Source organism: Crocodylus porosus, unplaced genomic scaffold (genome assembly GCF_001723895.1).
Source record: "Crocodylus porosus isolate Cpor-Errol unplaced genomic scaffold, CroPor_comp1, whole genome shotgun sequence".
Classification (NCBI taxonomy): Eukaryota; Metazoa; Chordata; order Crocodylia; family Crocodylidae; genus Crocodylus; species Crocodylus porosus.
The window spans coordinates 60,444-75,637 of record NW_017728925.1 but is presented as its reverse complement, the minus strand read 5'-3'; positions in this window follow the sequence as shown (position 1 = coordinate 75,637).

Genomic DNA, 15,194 nt, shown 5'->3' with positions numbered 1-15,194 from the left:
AGAGTGCCTTTATCACATGCATCTTATGAACTGTTACGCTTAGGGGAACTTTTGACCTTTTTTTTTTTTTTCTCTATGGGGCATGAATTAGCTGCTTTGCCAAGTAGCAGCACATCACCTTTTGTGTATTTGTTTACTGAAAGAAAATTGATCTGTTGCAATAAAGAACAAAATTCTTGGAATCCAGAAACTGGATCAAGGTTCAGACCTAGGATTTTGACCATTCTCCTACATTAAATGTCAAAATTTTGGAGTTGTGTTGCTGATCCTGCTATGTTGTCAGAGAAACAAATGTAAGTGGCTGCATATTTGTCTATCATGTTGGACAGGGGTTTTGTGTGATAGTCTTAAATATGGGTGATAGCTGTACTGAACACTCTTTAATCAAGTTGAATTCAACAGAATTCATTAAGGACTGACCTGCTCATTCTGTTGGGAGAGCAGGCATTTTGTATGTGAGAACGAGGTATGTAATGCAATAAAAAGGGCTTTGAAAGTGTTTTTTTCGTAATGCTGAGAAATATTCAAAGCACAACAACTTCTGGGAGATTTATTAGAACAATTTGTGCTATAGCTTTTTGCAGGGAAAATGCTAAAGAACAGAGCGCTTTCCTTCTCCCACCCCCACTTATAGCCGATAAAATTTGCCTAAAAAACAAATCCTTTGTTCTTTTTGAATTTGTGTCTGGTTTTGAGCCTCCTGCAAACTGAAATCAGTTAATTGCCTGAGAACCATAGTTTCAGCTTTGGATGCAAGTATCAGTCAGAATCAATGGGACTGTTTTGATTAATTTTCCAGTGTTTATAATAAAAATATCTTTTGAAATGCCCTAAATGAAGATTAACTGTGTTGCTGAAGATTTATTCCCATTCCACCTGTGCTGTAAATGAGAACTGTAAATGACTTGATTAAGGGGCTGGTGGTTTACTGGGAAAAAAATCCTTCCCCATGTAACACCAGAGAAACCTCTGGGGTTATACTATGGATGGCTTTTAGTTTCTTGAGGCTTTAAGTGCTGCAGGGTCCCTTGCAGAATGTGGGCTTGTTGCAATGATATTCCTGACTAGAAACTCTTGTCCAACATAACCAGGTATCCTGGTTTTCTCTGTTTTAAAAATCCCAAATTCTCTCATATTAAAATCCCAAATTCTCTTATTAAAAGTCCCAAAATCTGTGATTAAAATGAAAGGCCACTATATATATATATGTATAAGAGTTAATTGAACACAGTGTTTTTATTGAAATATTTACAATTTTAAAGCAATTTGGAAGCCTAATAATGCCTCAATCATTATAATAAAATCAATTCTAAATAACTATATATTTTGGCATTTGATTTTGGTTTTTTTTATCATGGAAAATCAGAGCTCCCCCTGTCCTCTTCACTGGACCAGGGTCCAGCTGTGGCTGTCTCCCCCTCCCCCAGCTGCTTTGTGGTGCTGAGCAGCCCTGATATACCAGTGCCTTGCCTCTGCCCATGCCATTGTCCCTCACTCCAAACCCACAGTCCCCTGGCCTTTCTGGTGTCCCTTGCTACTGAGTTGCTGCCCCCACCATGCCCAGGCCCCAGCCCCCCAGGGTATAAGGAAGAAGGTGGGTGAGTGGGGAAGGGGTTGTGGGAACAGGGGCCTCATTGGGGTGAGTGGAGGGGCACAGGTCATGTAGGGGTGTGCAGGGGCACATGCTTCCCCAGATTTTTGCACCCACAGTGGGCTGCGGGGCTGCAGCTGGGCCAGACCAGCTCTGGACAGGAGCCGCCTCTGCAGCCCAACAGGTGGGATATGGTGCAGGAGGGAGCACCACGCCACCGTGGTCACCCAGGTGAGGTGCTCCCTGCCTACCCAGCAGCAGCAGGAGCACAACTCAGTGCTGCCACCACCACTGCACCTCACCTTGGCTGCCATGGTGGTGCGGTGCTCCCTCCTGCGCTGGACCCTGCTGTGGGCACAGAAATGTGGGGGGGCATGTGCCCCCCCTCCACCTCTCTGATGCATCACTTCTGCCCACCCCCATTGACTTATCAGGAGGGAGCTGTGGGAGCTGCTCTCCACTGCTGCGTGGCTGCCATGTGCCTGTGTGCATGCACACAAGCATGTGATGCCTCTGCCCCCTGTGTCCTGCTCCCCCCAGCCCCAGCCAGCCTCTTGCAGGCTTGAACTCTGCCAGCCTATAAGGGGAACCCACTGTTCCTGAGTTTTTCTCTTTTCAAGGAGAAAATCCATGTTTTTCCACAGCAGACAGAAAACCCAGATCCCTGGACTTAACTACCCTGATGGAGCTACTGTAGTCTTTCCTGAGTGATGGAAGAATGTCTATGTTGTAAAGCTGTACCCAGTGCCAGCACAGCTCAGTCCTAGCTGGGGCTCTTGGAAAACCATTTGATCATGTTTCATTTTTTTTCAAGGCTCCAAGATTTGGGCTGGTTGGGAGGCAGAGATGGAAGAATGAGCAAGCATCTGTTTCTGTAGTCAGGGGGGCAGTGTATGGAGGTCTCCTAGTTTAAGACAAGGACTGAGCATACAGGTGCATCTTCAGCTGTGTAAGGAGAGACCTTGATTCTCCATGTGATTCAGAGTGGTGTTATTGTGGAGCTCTGTTAACACAGAGTATCTTGAACTGCCTCAGTATGATGTATGGTAAAAATCCCATTAACATTTCTGCCACGTTTGTGATGGAGCTGTTTGAACAGGCACTGATGAGGCCAGAGCATTGTCCATAGCCACGCTGTCCTTTGTTGGCCCAGGACTTAATGCCAGTGCCTCCTTCTGATCGTTACATTTTGGAGAGCCTGAATCTGTATAAAGCAGGGCAGAAGCTACTCCCACAGATGGCATTAATTGGGCTCTTTGTTGGCAGCCTCAGAGGAGGAGCTTAGGACTGACAAGGCTATGGAAACTGAATGCCCTTCTCGCCCTCAGAGTTGCTTCTTGCAGGTCAGGGGTGAGCCCTTTTTGTGGGACAGTGAGAGGAAGGTGCCAGCTGCCTGTGTGGTGCCTGCCATGTCTGTAGACAGAGAACTTTATTTGCTCCGGCTCTTGACTCAGAACCTCTCACCAGGACTAAATCCACTTAATTTGTTGAGGTTTCTTTCTGTTTGGCCTGGGTTTTTCATTGCTGCTGGCAGCAAGGGTAATGTTTCTTTGCCAGCCTGCTGCAAGGGTCTAATTCAGGGAGAGAATTTACTTGTCCAAGAACCAGTGAGTCACAGCTTTCTTTTTTAAATATGAGCTTCAAACCTGACTTAATAGATTTAAATAGAAGATGCCCGAGTTCTGGGACTGAGGGTGTGGAGCTGGCACCTGCAACACCATCACATCCTGAAGATTTGATCCTAGGGCAGAAGTAGCTAGAGATTTTGGGCTTCTCTCTTTCTACCATCAGTGCCCCTTCCATCCACTTGTTCTCTTCACAACCACCCTTTTCTTGACAATGTTCTTCCTATGTCACTTCTGGTTGCTTCTCAGCTCACTACCTCCTGTTTCCTCCCTGCCACCTCTCCTTCTACTACTTCATGGTGCCAGTACACTGAGCCTGCTGGACTGTTTAAAGGAAGTCAGTTTAGCCAGTAGTGGATCATCCACCACAGCCAGTCCTTATCAGCAAAGGATCAAATGGCCTTATTCAATTATTAGACCCAGCTGGGAAAGGTTCTGGGATGCTTACAAAGGGTGAGAGGGCCTGGTTGGGTAAGGCAAGCAAGGTTCTTTGGGTAAATGTGATATCTTTTACTAGACCAAACCAGTAGTTGGAAAAAAGTTCTTTGCAAGCTTTTGGGTGCAGTCACCCTTCTTTAGGCACAGGGAGTCTCTGCTGTTCTGAGATCTCCAAGGTTGGATAAAGGGAACTGTAGAAGACTTGTCTGGTTATTGTTGATGGCTCTGGAAAAAACTAAAAGGCCTCTAAAAGGGGAAAAGCTCTGAGTGTTGGTGCTGTACAGAACTGCTGAGATGGATATCAACAACAGATTTGAGCCCCAGACTTCTAAGTGGTCACTGTTAGAGGTAGGTCTGTGCTTGGTATCTAGTCCAGAGTTCCCTAAACTCTTAGTCAGACTTGGATTTGGCCTTCATGTTTGGAGTAATCTTACAGAGATCAAAACACAAAATTTAAATGTGCAGGATGACTGAGGTTACAAAAGCACTTTAGGCCCCTGTTGAGATCAAGACTGCCTGGTCCTGAGCACTGTTCAGACACAAGGTACTGTGTCTGAACAGTACGACCCTTTCTCCAGAGATAACACGAGTCACATATGGGAGAGAAAGGGCAAAGCTTAACAGATGAAGTGACTTGCCTAAGGTCACCCTCTGGGTCAGTAGCAGAGCTAGGAGTACAGTCCAGGGGTCTGAAATGCCATAGCACTACTCTAACCATGTGGTCCTGCTGCTTCTCTCATTTTTATGCACAGCTGAAATAATTTGGGTGGGTGGTTTGATTTTGATCTTAGGCAATTTCTGCTAATAGCAATGAATAATTCATCTATAGCTCTTAGTACAGCCTTTGTTCAGATCTGCCTTTCCAATAAATCCCATTGTGTTTTCTGCCCATGAATTTAGAGGACTTTGGGCACATGCATGAAATGATCTGTGCCCCGAAGAGCACCTCTGAAACTGGGAATTAAATCCTGGGTATATCACAGGAGAGAACTAGCATCGTGTTCATGCCTTTGTCCACAGTGTGGCCTGTCACAGCCATAGCTTTGCCTGGAGTTTCTGCTCAGCAGAGTTGTGGGGTTTAGCAGCAGAGGATGCTATGGGTCACAGCAGAGTTGCATTAACAAAACTGTGTAAGATGTGAAAAAGATTGACAGTTAGCATGGGCTGAGAGTCAGGACTATGATGCATCAGCTGAGCTCTATGGAGAATCCAGGATGGCAAGATTAGAAAGACCCGCAGGAGGGAGGTGCATTAGCAGAGCTGAGGAGGGGCAGGGGGCTTGTGGCAGGCCAGGACTAAGGTTCCTTGGCACAGCTGTGTGGGGGAAGTGAACGCAGCTCCTTCCCACACTGTTCCCTTCTCAAGCAGCACAAAATTAATGCTTCCCTTTCATGGGGCCTGAATTCACTCCTTGGTTTGAAAATGGTATTCAGAGTAATGAAAATTACCTTGACAGACAACTTTGCATTTTTATTAACTGCTACTTGATGACAGCCACGTTCTTGGGGGTGGGTGAGAGGGTAAAGATTGGATCTTGAATATGTAGGTCCAACAGTATGGAGGGGGCACAGAGAGCAATACTAGGATGAAGTTGTCAGACAGACTTGCCAGGTTCCCAGGCAGAACTCTGTCCTCTGGGCTGTCTCTTCCTACCTGGTACAGATAATCAGACACTGATGGGGCATGAAGGTGGTGGTGATATTGGCTGGGCCTGTCAAGTGGCAGAAGGTGGACCACAGCTGACTGTGGTCCTTGTAGCAAGCAGGCATGGGAGTTCGCAGAAGAGGCCAGTGGGTACTGGCAGTTGCAGCAGGGCCGGCCAGGGACAATGAATGGCATTGCTGCTGTTTACAGTGCTGGAGGGTACAGCACTGGGAATGCTTACTGGTGCTGGACTCCAGGGCTTTGCTTGTGATTGTAGTAGCTAAGCATTGGGCACAGGCTGTTCATAATGGACAATGGATCCAGCACTGTGAGGATTTGCTGTGGCAAAGTGAGGGACACCTTTGGGAGTGGTGCAGTACTAAAGTGCACCAGCTCCTTCCTTATCTTTTTCCAGTCAAAAGAGCCTCCTCATTTTCCTGCACTTCATCTTTGTATGTCATTTTGCATCATTCTTGGGATGCTGCAGATGAGGCTGAAATCAGAGATTGAAAGATGCTATCTACTCTACCTTCTGGGCACAAAGCAGGACTGTCCCTACATTTACCCTCCAGGGAAATCTCTGCTTTATTTCTAAATGTCCGTAACTGCAGCATCTCCTATCAGCTTCCTCATTTGGTTCCATGATCCTCTATAGGCTTCAGCACTGGGACATTTTTCTTGTTCAACTCCTCCCCCTGCCTCCTCCCCACCCCAACCCCATACCATCTTATTACTCCTAGTCAAACTTTCTTGTAACTTGCCACAGAAATCTTCTTGCCATCTCAGTGTTCATTCTTACAAGCATGTAAAGAGATATAACCCTTTTGGGTCTGAAAGGTCCTTTTCTCTCCCAAAGGTCTGGTTTGCCCAAGAAAAATGCCCCAGCTTAACTGATGGTGTTATTTTAAAGTGGTGCAGACCTTATCTTGAGTCCTGTTTGGGCCTACCATTGAGCACCTGTAATGAATTTATTCTCACAACGGGCTGCTGGATTAGGGCAGAGTGGCTATTCCCACTTTACATATGGGGAGCCAAGGCACTGCGAGCACTTTTACACGTGCTTCAGGGCAGGGATGAGTGGTGTTTTTATCAGAGTGGCTCCTAATACTGCTAACATTGCATGGCACCCCATGGCCCTCTTGAAAGGATCTCAAGGTATCCTGGTTGAGAATCATGCCTTAGAGACTAACTGGTTCAGAGAGGCATGATCTTTCCCAGGTGACAGCTGGGAGAAGTTCTCTTCAATGAGCTTTAGTACAAATGCTCCTGCTGCCATTCTGAAGTGTGGGGACGCTGATACACGGGACGCGGGAGGCTTCTGGAGTGCGGTAATTGCCACGCTCAGAGTCCAGCAGACTCAATTAATAGCAGCACATCAGAGCAGCTTCTGTGCTCATGTAGAGGCATCCTGGGTGTTTAAGTGACTTGCCCAGGGCCCCAAAGGAAGGGGAGACTTAAAGATGGGTCTCCCAAGTTTGAATCCTGATTGGTGGACCATGGGTTTAAACTGAGCTTCAACAAGCTGCTCTTAAACCAGAAGACGAATGCCCACCAAGGCATCTATACTAATTAAACTGAATAGCTTCAGGTTAGACTAGTGCAAATTTCTTGGGCTGACAAACTTGGAGCACAAGAGGAAAGAGGCATAGGAGGCTGAGTACAACCTGGCCAGCCATTGCTGAGCTGTGCAGGTTTTAAATTTCATTCAGTCAGCTGCCCCGCCGCCTGCTAGAGGGCTGAGGGCTGCTGTTCTACTTAGTTCTCTTTCCAGAAGGCAGAGCCCTGAGGCAGATCTTTATCATGTCTGCATACAAACATTTCCCTTTTAAATGTGACCTGTGCAAAGAAACTGGATTGGTGTCCTTCTTGGTTTTGTTTCTTTATGAACGATAAAGACAAGGTAGAGGAACATTTTATTTATTTATTTATTTATTTTCCTTTAAAAAGAGATTTTTTCCCCTTCTTAAAAATTCACTTCGTACGTAGCTGCAGCTCCCCTGGGTCTCCCTGGTCTTGCTGAAACGGATATAGTAGCTCTGCCCTGAGAGCCGTGCTGTTGGGCTTAAGCCCTGGCAGCTCTGCTGTCAGCATGGAGTTGTCGCAGCTCTACGAGACCAAACTGCTGTCCTGGGTCACTCTGGTTTTGCTGCAGCTAACAAAGTGGTGGGCCTGCTCTCTGCCCTAGCAGCTCCTGGTCTTGCCCCTGCTTACCAGCCTCTAGTGGCAAGTCACAGCTGTGCAGGTGAAGGACAGTCAGAGGAGGATTTTTGGCTTAAGGTGTGACTGCTTCACTAAGAGGAGAAACACTAAGACAATTAACATTTGTGTGGCTTTCTGTGTAAGGTATAAGAAAGCCCTGAGATCATTTGCAGCCCTTGGCACTGGTGATGAAGGGTGCATTGGACTGGAATCAATCCTATGTGTTCACTTGTCTATGCACTTTGAGTAGTGATCTCTCTTTGCAGGGTCAGGCCTGTGGTCACATATCACCCATTCCTTGTTGCCCAGGGTTGCTGTAGATGACACTTCTGATACCTCTGACACATTTTTCCATCGCACAGGTTAAGGTGTGCAGGTAGTACAGTGAAATGAACATTGCAGTCAGGCAGGAAAAAGATCTTCCTTCTCTCTCTGCTTTTTGGCATGGCAGGATGATCAGACTTCTTGTGTATTATCCTGGCATATTACATCTCTCCTGCTCTCTTGTTAATGGTTTTAAACCTCTTGGTAGCCTAATGTGTTGGTGCCAAATGGATTGGCATTTATTTTGAGTCGTGAATAATTGTTCTTTGCTTTGGGGTAGCCAGTACAGCCATTCCTTGCATACTCATCTACAAAGCAAACTGCACTCAGTGTTCAGATGCTCACCAATGAAATGCCATGGGGGCAGGTGGAGAGAGGGACTGTTTGATTTTGATTCTGATTTGTAGCTCATTTGAAAGATAGCACCACATCAAACTGTTTCTTGATATGGCTGAGTGAAATTTGGTCTGTTGTGAGCCACTTTCTGATTTGTAGTGCTCTGTGTCTAGCCTCAGGTTCTAGGGACATGAAACAAGGAAGCAGAGTTTGTCTGACTTGACGTGATGAATGGAGAACACAAGATGATGAAGACAGAGCTGGTTGCTCAGCCAAGCAAAGGGGCTGGTTCAGAGCAGGCGTAACCATAGACATTCCACCTGCGTGTAAAAAGGCCCAACGGTGTTCATTGGTTAAGGCACAGCAGTGCCTGTAGCTGATACAGCTAGCGTCATGTCCAGCTGCCTTTGACTCCCCAACCCAAATGACAAAGGTATCCAGTTATAGCCCGGTTGATGGGGAGAGCCCCTGGCAGGAGCCTTGGAGAAATAGTGAGATACTTTAACTGTTCTGCCACTGCCCCTTCTCACCTAGTTATAATGGATCTCAGTTTAATGGAATGAACTTTATTCTTTACAGACTGGTGTAAACATTCAGTGACTCCACCAAAGTAACCAGGATTAAAATTGATTGTCTTAATGTTTAATTGTTGGGTGTGTCTGGGTGAGACAGTGGCATTTTACAGGTCCCCTTAGCAAAATCAGACCCCGACTCGAGTCTCTGACCCTGGTGGGTCTTTCATAATCCTGGATGACGTGGTAAAAATGGTGGGAATTCTCATCTCGTTTCCTGATGACTTATTGTGGTTTCTTCTGGCTGAGTGTGAGAGATGGGGATCCTACAGGGTTGGGGGGGGGGGGGGCATCAACAGACATTTTGAGTGTGGGTTTTTTGGTATCTCTTTGAACTTTACGTGCCAGCAGTGCAGGGGAATACTATTAGGGCAGTAAGGCTAACCCTGGGCCCTTTAGCTTTTCTCCTCAGGTTACCTCTAGCATGGGTTTGATGCCATTAGAGCTTAAAAGAAACCTGGATCCAGATCTCCCCCAATATTTTGTGGGTGCAGATCCCAATAGCACAGTTGACTTGGGAGTCCCTAATAGGTTGACTCAAGACTGATGCCTGTCAGGGTGGTTTGGAGCTGGATCCCAGCTATGCAGACTGAGCATTGCAGCAGAGGAGGCTCTTCATGTCAGGTCAGCAGGTGCTTGAGACAGTATCCCAGGGGCAGGCAAAATACAGCCTGTGGGCTGGATCTGGGCCACCAGGCACTTTTGTCCAGCCATGGCACCCAGCAGCTAATTGTACCTTGCCCTGCCCTTCTGCCCATGAAAGTGGGAGCAAGGCGTCCATGTATACACAAGCTCCAACATACCCTATTGTGTCTCACTGCTTGAGTGGGTGGAAGTGAGGGATGGTGGGAGGTGTGGGGAGCCCCCCATACTCCACCCATTGTGTGCAGCTCTGGCAGGTGGCAGCAGCAATAGGCAGGGCCCTTGGGGCGCTCATGCCTGGTACAGGTGCTAGTGCCTGGTGGCATGTGGCTCTGGCCAGCGCTGCACATCGTGACGAGGAGTGCAGCTGCCATTGGGCTGTCTCTATCGTTGGCACTCCCCACTTGTGTACCATGGGAGGGAACTCAGCTCTCTGCCATGCAGGTCCTGGGAGTCCACTGGAAGTGGAGGGGAGCCCTGGCTCCTGCTTGCATGCAGACTCCTGGGACCTGCATGGCAGGAAGCAGTGAAGGCACCCGGCTCTAGCATGTGCAGCCTCCATTCCATGGTGTGCAAGTGCAGGAGCTGCTCATGCATGGCAGGGGGCACTGGCAATAGAGACTGCTAGGTGGGGGCTATGCTCCTTGCTGTGATGTGCACCGCTGGCTGGAGCCATGCACCGCCTGGCACCAGCACCTGCACCAGGCATGAGTGCCCTGAGTGCCCCTGCCTGCTGCTGTTGCAGCGTGGAGGGAGTTGGGGGGGGGGGGGAATCCCTCACACTCCCCCCCCTCCTTCAAACCCCACAAATACCACCCACCCACACCCTGCCCACATAACCACACCCCCTGACACAATGTACAAGACTAAGAATTTATTTTTGAGTTGTTATGCAGTCACCTCTATATATAGTACACACGACAAAAATTACCTGGGCAGTCAGGGAAAAAGAAAACAGGGGCAACATCGGACCCTTGCTAAACCAAATGGGGCAGCTGATAACTGGCACCCAAGAAAAAGCCAATCTCCTTAACAATTATTTCGCGTCAGATTTCCACCAGCCTAAGGGGATTGTCCCGCCTGACGAGATGCAGAATTACCAGGGTAAGGGTGGACATACACCCATCACTGGCATGGATCTCATGAGGGAACACCTTGAGAGGCTGGACATCCAAAAACCAGCTGGCCCAGATGGTATGCACCCAAGAGTGCTAAAGGGACTGGCTGACATAGCACAGCCAACGGCGAGGGTGTTTGAGAGCTCATGGTGCTCGGGCAAGGTACCTGACGATTGGAAGAGGGAATGCGGTGCCTATCTTCAAGAAAGGCAGGAAGGATGATGCAGGGAACTACAGGCCAATCAGTTTGACCTGAATCCCTGGAAAGATCTTGGACAAAAATAGTTAAAGAAACCATTAACAACAGGCTAACAGAAGGCAGCATTCTGAGGGAGAGCCAACAGGGCTTCGTTGCGGGCAGGTCTTCCCTGACCAATCTCTTTTCCTTCTGACCAGGTGACACATCCCCTGGACAAAGGAGAAGAGGTTGATATCTTATATTTGTACTTCAAAAAAGCCTTTGACCTGGTGTCCTGTGATGTCCTCATGGTAAAATTGGGGAACTGCGGCCTCAACATCCTTCCGGTCTGATGTCTGGGGAACGGGCTCCGTGGTCAGATCAGTCACTGGAACTGAATCAGTGTGGCACAGGGTTGCCAGTGGTGACCTCCAGGGCTCTGTTCTCAGACCTGTACTCTTTAATATATTTAGAAATTATCTGGACTTTGGTGTCAAAAGCGGACTGGTTAAATTTGCCGATAATGCCAAACTGTGGGGAAGTGTGGTCCCACTAGAGCAGGGGTTGTCCCCCGGGGGTACGCGTAACCCCCAGTTGTACTTGAGAAGGCCTTAGGGGGTATGCACAGGCAGGTGGGGCTGGAGCATCACCATGCACCATCCTGTGCAGGCGCTGCCTGCCTGGCCAGACACAAGGACCAGGGGAAGGTCGCACATGGCAGCTGTCGCCACTCCGTGTTCGGTTGCGTGCCCCTCCCCCTGCTTGGCATCCGGCTGCCAGGGTACACTACTCTGTGTCTAGCTGTTGGGGTTACACTAACCCAAAAGTTGAAAAATGCTGTGCTAGAGGATAGGCTGGCGATTCAGGCCCACCTCAAAAGGCTCACAAGGTGGGCAGCTCAAAACCTGATGGCATTCAACACTGAGAAATACAAGGTGCTTCACCTTGGGAGAAAAAACCTGCATCCTACTTATAGGTTTGGCAGTGCTACACTCGCTAGCACCATGACTGAAAAGAGACTTGGGGATCATGACTGACCACAAGATGAACATGAGCCATCACTATGATGCTGCAGCTGGTAAAGCAAACAAAACTCTTGCATCTACCAATGCATCTCAAGTAAGACCCAGTAAGTCATCCTCTTGCTTTACTTAGCCTTGGTGAGGCTGCTGCTGGAGTACTGCATCCAGTTCTGGTCTCTGCAATTCAGAAAGGATGTGGAGAAGCTGGAAAGGGTCCTGAGGAGAGCCACGCGCATGATCAGAGGTCAAGAGAGCAAGCCTTACGATGACAGGCTGAGAGCCACGGGACTCTTCAGCCTGGAAAAGCACAGGCTCAGGGGTGACTTGGTGGCAGCCTATAAGTGCATCAGGAACTGGGAGAACAGCTGTTCACCAAGGAAAGACAAGGTCCAATGGTCGTAAACTCTTGGAAGACCATTTTCGGCTGGACATAAGGAAAAGCTTCTTTACTGTCTTGAGTCCCCAGGGCCTCAATCGATTCCCTCCAGAGGTGGTGCAAGCACCTACTCTGGACACTTTCAAGAAATGTTTGGATGCTTATCTTGCTGGGATCCTTTGACCCCAACTGATTTCCTACCCCTTGGGCAGGGGGCTGGACCCAATGATCTTGCGAGGTCCCTTCCAGCCCTTATGTCTATGAAATCTCTTACAATATGTCAAAGTAGGTGTTTGACTTTTAGTGTATGACTTTTTTTTCTGGTTCTAAGATGGCAACTTCCCCTCCAAAAAGGACTTCTGGTGGCAATGGTTCAGGGGTTAGGGGGTTGGACTTCTGGTCCCAAGATGGCAACGAGGGGGTAGGGCTACCCATGCGGCCCTCAAAAGCTCACCAAACCTTGTTTAGCAGCCCTCCAGATGAAATAATTGCCTGCCCCTGCACAATCCCCTAAAACAGGCCCTCAGATATGCTCCTTCCTTTTCTTGCTGCTTGGTCTCTCTTGAGGAGGGAGCTGCTGGTGTAGGAGGGGATGTGAGGCTTCAAGGCCTCTCTAAGCTGGAGCCTTCCTTTGCCAGAGGGGAGAAGTCATTTGCTTATTTCCCCGGTAAACGCAGTTGACCTAATAGCCATGGGTCTCACTCCTGCTTCTGCAGCTGCTGATATGCAAGCAGTGCGGCATCCCAGACTCTCAAGAGTCCTGCATCCACTTCAAGAAATTGAAGAGTGTGGTTTCCCTTTGCAATAAAAAGATCACTCAGCAAAACCTTCCTGCAAGGCTGATAATCCCACTCCCTCCCACCCAGTTTACTGCAAACAAGCCCACCTTGCCAACCTGGCAGGTCAGTAGAACAACAGCTTCCCCCGTTTGCTGCAAAAGGTGCTTGTTTAATTGCTTTGTATCTTCTTGAATAACTCACCACTTCATCAAGTGCTATGGGTGGTTTATTATCTCTGGATCTGGATGTTTTTGCTTGCTAGGGATGAGGGATAGGGTAATGTTTGGAAGGACTTGGGTAGATATTTATTATGTGTTTGCTCCAGTGTTTATGATAAGGTCTCCTCAATTTTTTTGTGACTATAATGTATGCCAAAGGACTGATAGTAAGCTTGCTTCACAATTCAGGCCCCTTTAAGTTTTGGATTTACTGGCATCCACTTCTAAAGGCTCTAAAGGGCCAACACCCAGCTCTTGGAGGACTGGACCCTGGAGGGTACCAACCAAGCCTTGAGTCTCATTTTACATGCAGTGGGTGCATCTACACGTGCAATTTATTTGAAGCAATAAACTCTGGAGCAGTTTGAGCTGGAGTAAATTGCTCCCAGGTGCAGTGTTCACATGTGCACCCAGGACTGCAGCAATTTGAGCCAGAGCAGAGCAGTTTGCGCCAAGGCTGCTCAGCTAGTGAAAGAGAATCCCAGCCTTGAAGTATTTACAACCACAAGAGGCAAAAGAGATGCAAAAGGAAGCAGGCACAGCATAGGATTTGCCCTAGTTCATACAGCCTGTCAGAAACAGAACCTGGGTCTCCCAGCCCTGGAAAATGCTGCTTCTCTGATAGGATTGGCCTGTGCCTGCAGGGAGGACCCAACCACCGGCACACTTCTTTGGTCTTCCTTCTCTGAGTTCTCAATGAGAAGTAGTTCCTGAATCCTTGCCACCTCTCTGTGAAGCAGGTTATAGCTCATCAGTTGCAGAAGGTGCCACAATACAGTGGTTCTCAACCTTTTGGTACCTTAAGTACCCCTTGCCGATCAACTCAGCAAAAGCAAAACTGGAAATCCCACTGTGGCACTTGTGGTTTTGCCATGGTGAGCTGAGTCCCACTTCTTCTACCCCGGCCCAGAGCAAAGCAGCCTGTGCGGGGCCTCCCTCCCTATCCCCCAGCACACTGACACTGGGGAGTGCAAGCCCTGGCACACCAGACACGGTGGGAGGGGTGGCAGCTGGAACTTCTGGCCTGAGCAGGCAAAGACCAAAATGCAGCACCGTTGCACTCCCTGCCCGTGTCTCGTGTACCCCCAGGGGTACGCATACCACGGGTTGAGAAACACTGCCATAGTGGATCAGACTTGTGCACCATCTGATCCAGTCTCCTGTTGACTGCTCTCATGTCTGATACTTCAGAGGATGGGGTGACAGGGCCTGTAGTAGTCCACGATTGGAAAAGTTCGCTCTATGTGTGTACAAATCAACGGGAGCTGATTCTGCCCACATTATCCTCTTAAGTCAGTCATTTCTGCTGTCCTTAAGGATTGTGGAGAAGGAGTTAGAGCAGGGGGATGGGACCCGGAGCTTCTTGGCTTTATCACTAACACTCTGTCTAACGTGCTATGGATAGTCTTCATGCAGTTCATTCAGTGTCTCTATTTTCCATTTGTATAATGAGATTAATAGTTACTGCTAAGGGAGACTTGTGAAGCTTAGATACCTAAGCAGCTTTAGAGTCTGCAAAAAGAGGCATGTTGAAAGGGTGTGTTGTTGTTTCCATCCTTTGTCTCAGCTGGTGCTTAACTTTCTGGTTACTCTATAATAACAACTGGCAAAAGCCTAATGGTTTCCATATGGTTTGAAGATGAAACAAAACCAGATTTGGAAGGGAAACCTGTAACTATAAGGAGCTATGGTTGGATTCAGAGGGATCTCCACCTCATTCTTTCATAAATAGTGGTGAATAAAGTGCACCACTATTATAACTCACTGAAAATGTAAAACAGACTGTTAGTGCTTAGTATTGCTATTTGCTATTAAGTGTCCATGTATCCTGCAGCACAGAATATGTCTGGCTCCCATCAGATCAAGAATAGCTTCAAGGACAGTAATGAAGAAATCAATGACACGTGGTGGAGTTAACCTGCAACATGGTATTGAAATGAGAAAACCACGTTCTTCCAGAAAAGAAGAGAAACAATAGCTCTGGCTTTCATGTGTAGATTTCAAAGCATTTAATCAAAAACCAGCCAAGTATCATTACTCCCAGTTGACAGATGAGGCAGCAGGCACAGAGACTCGTCCAGTAATCAATGGCAGAATTTAGGAGTGAGCCCAGGTATTGGGCTCCTTGGCTA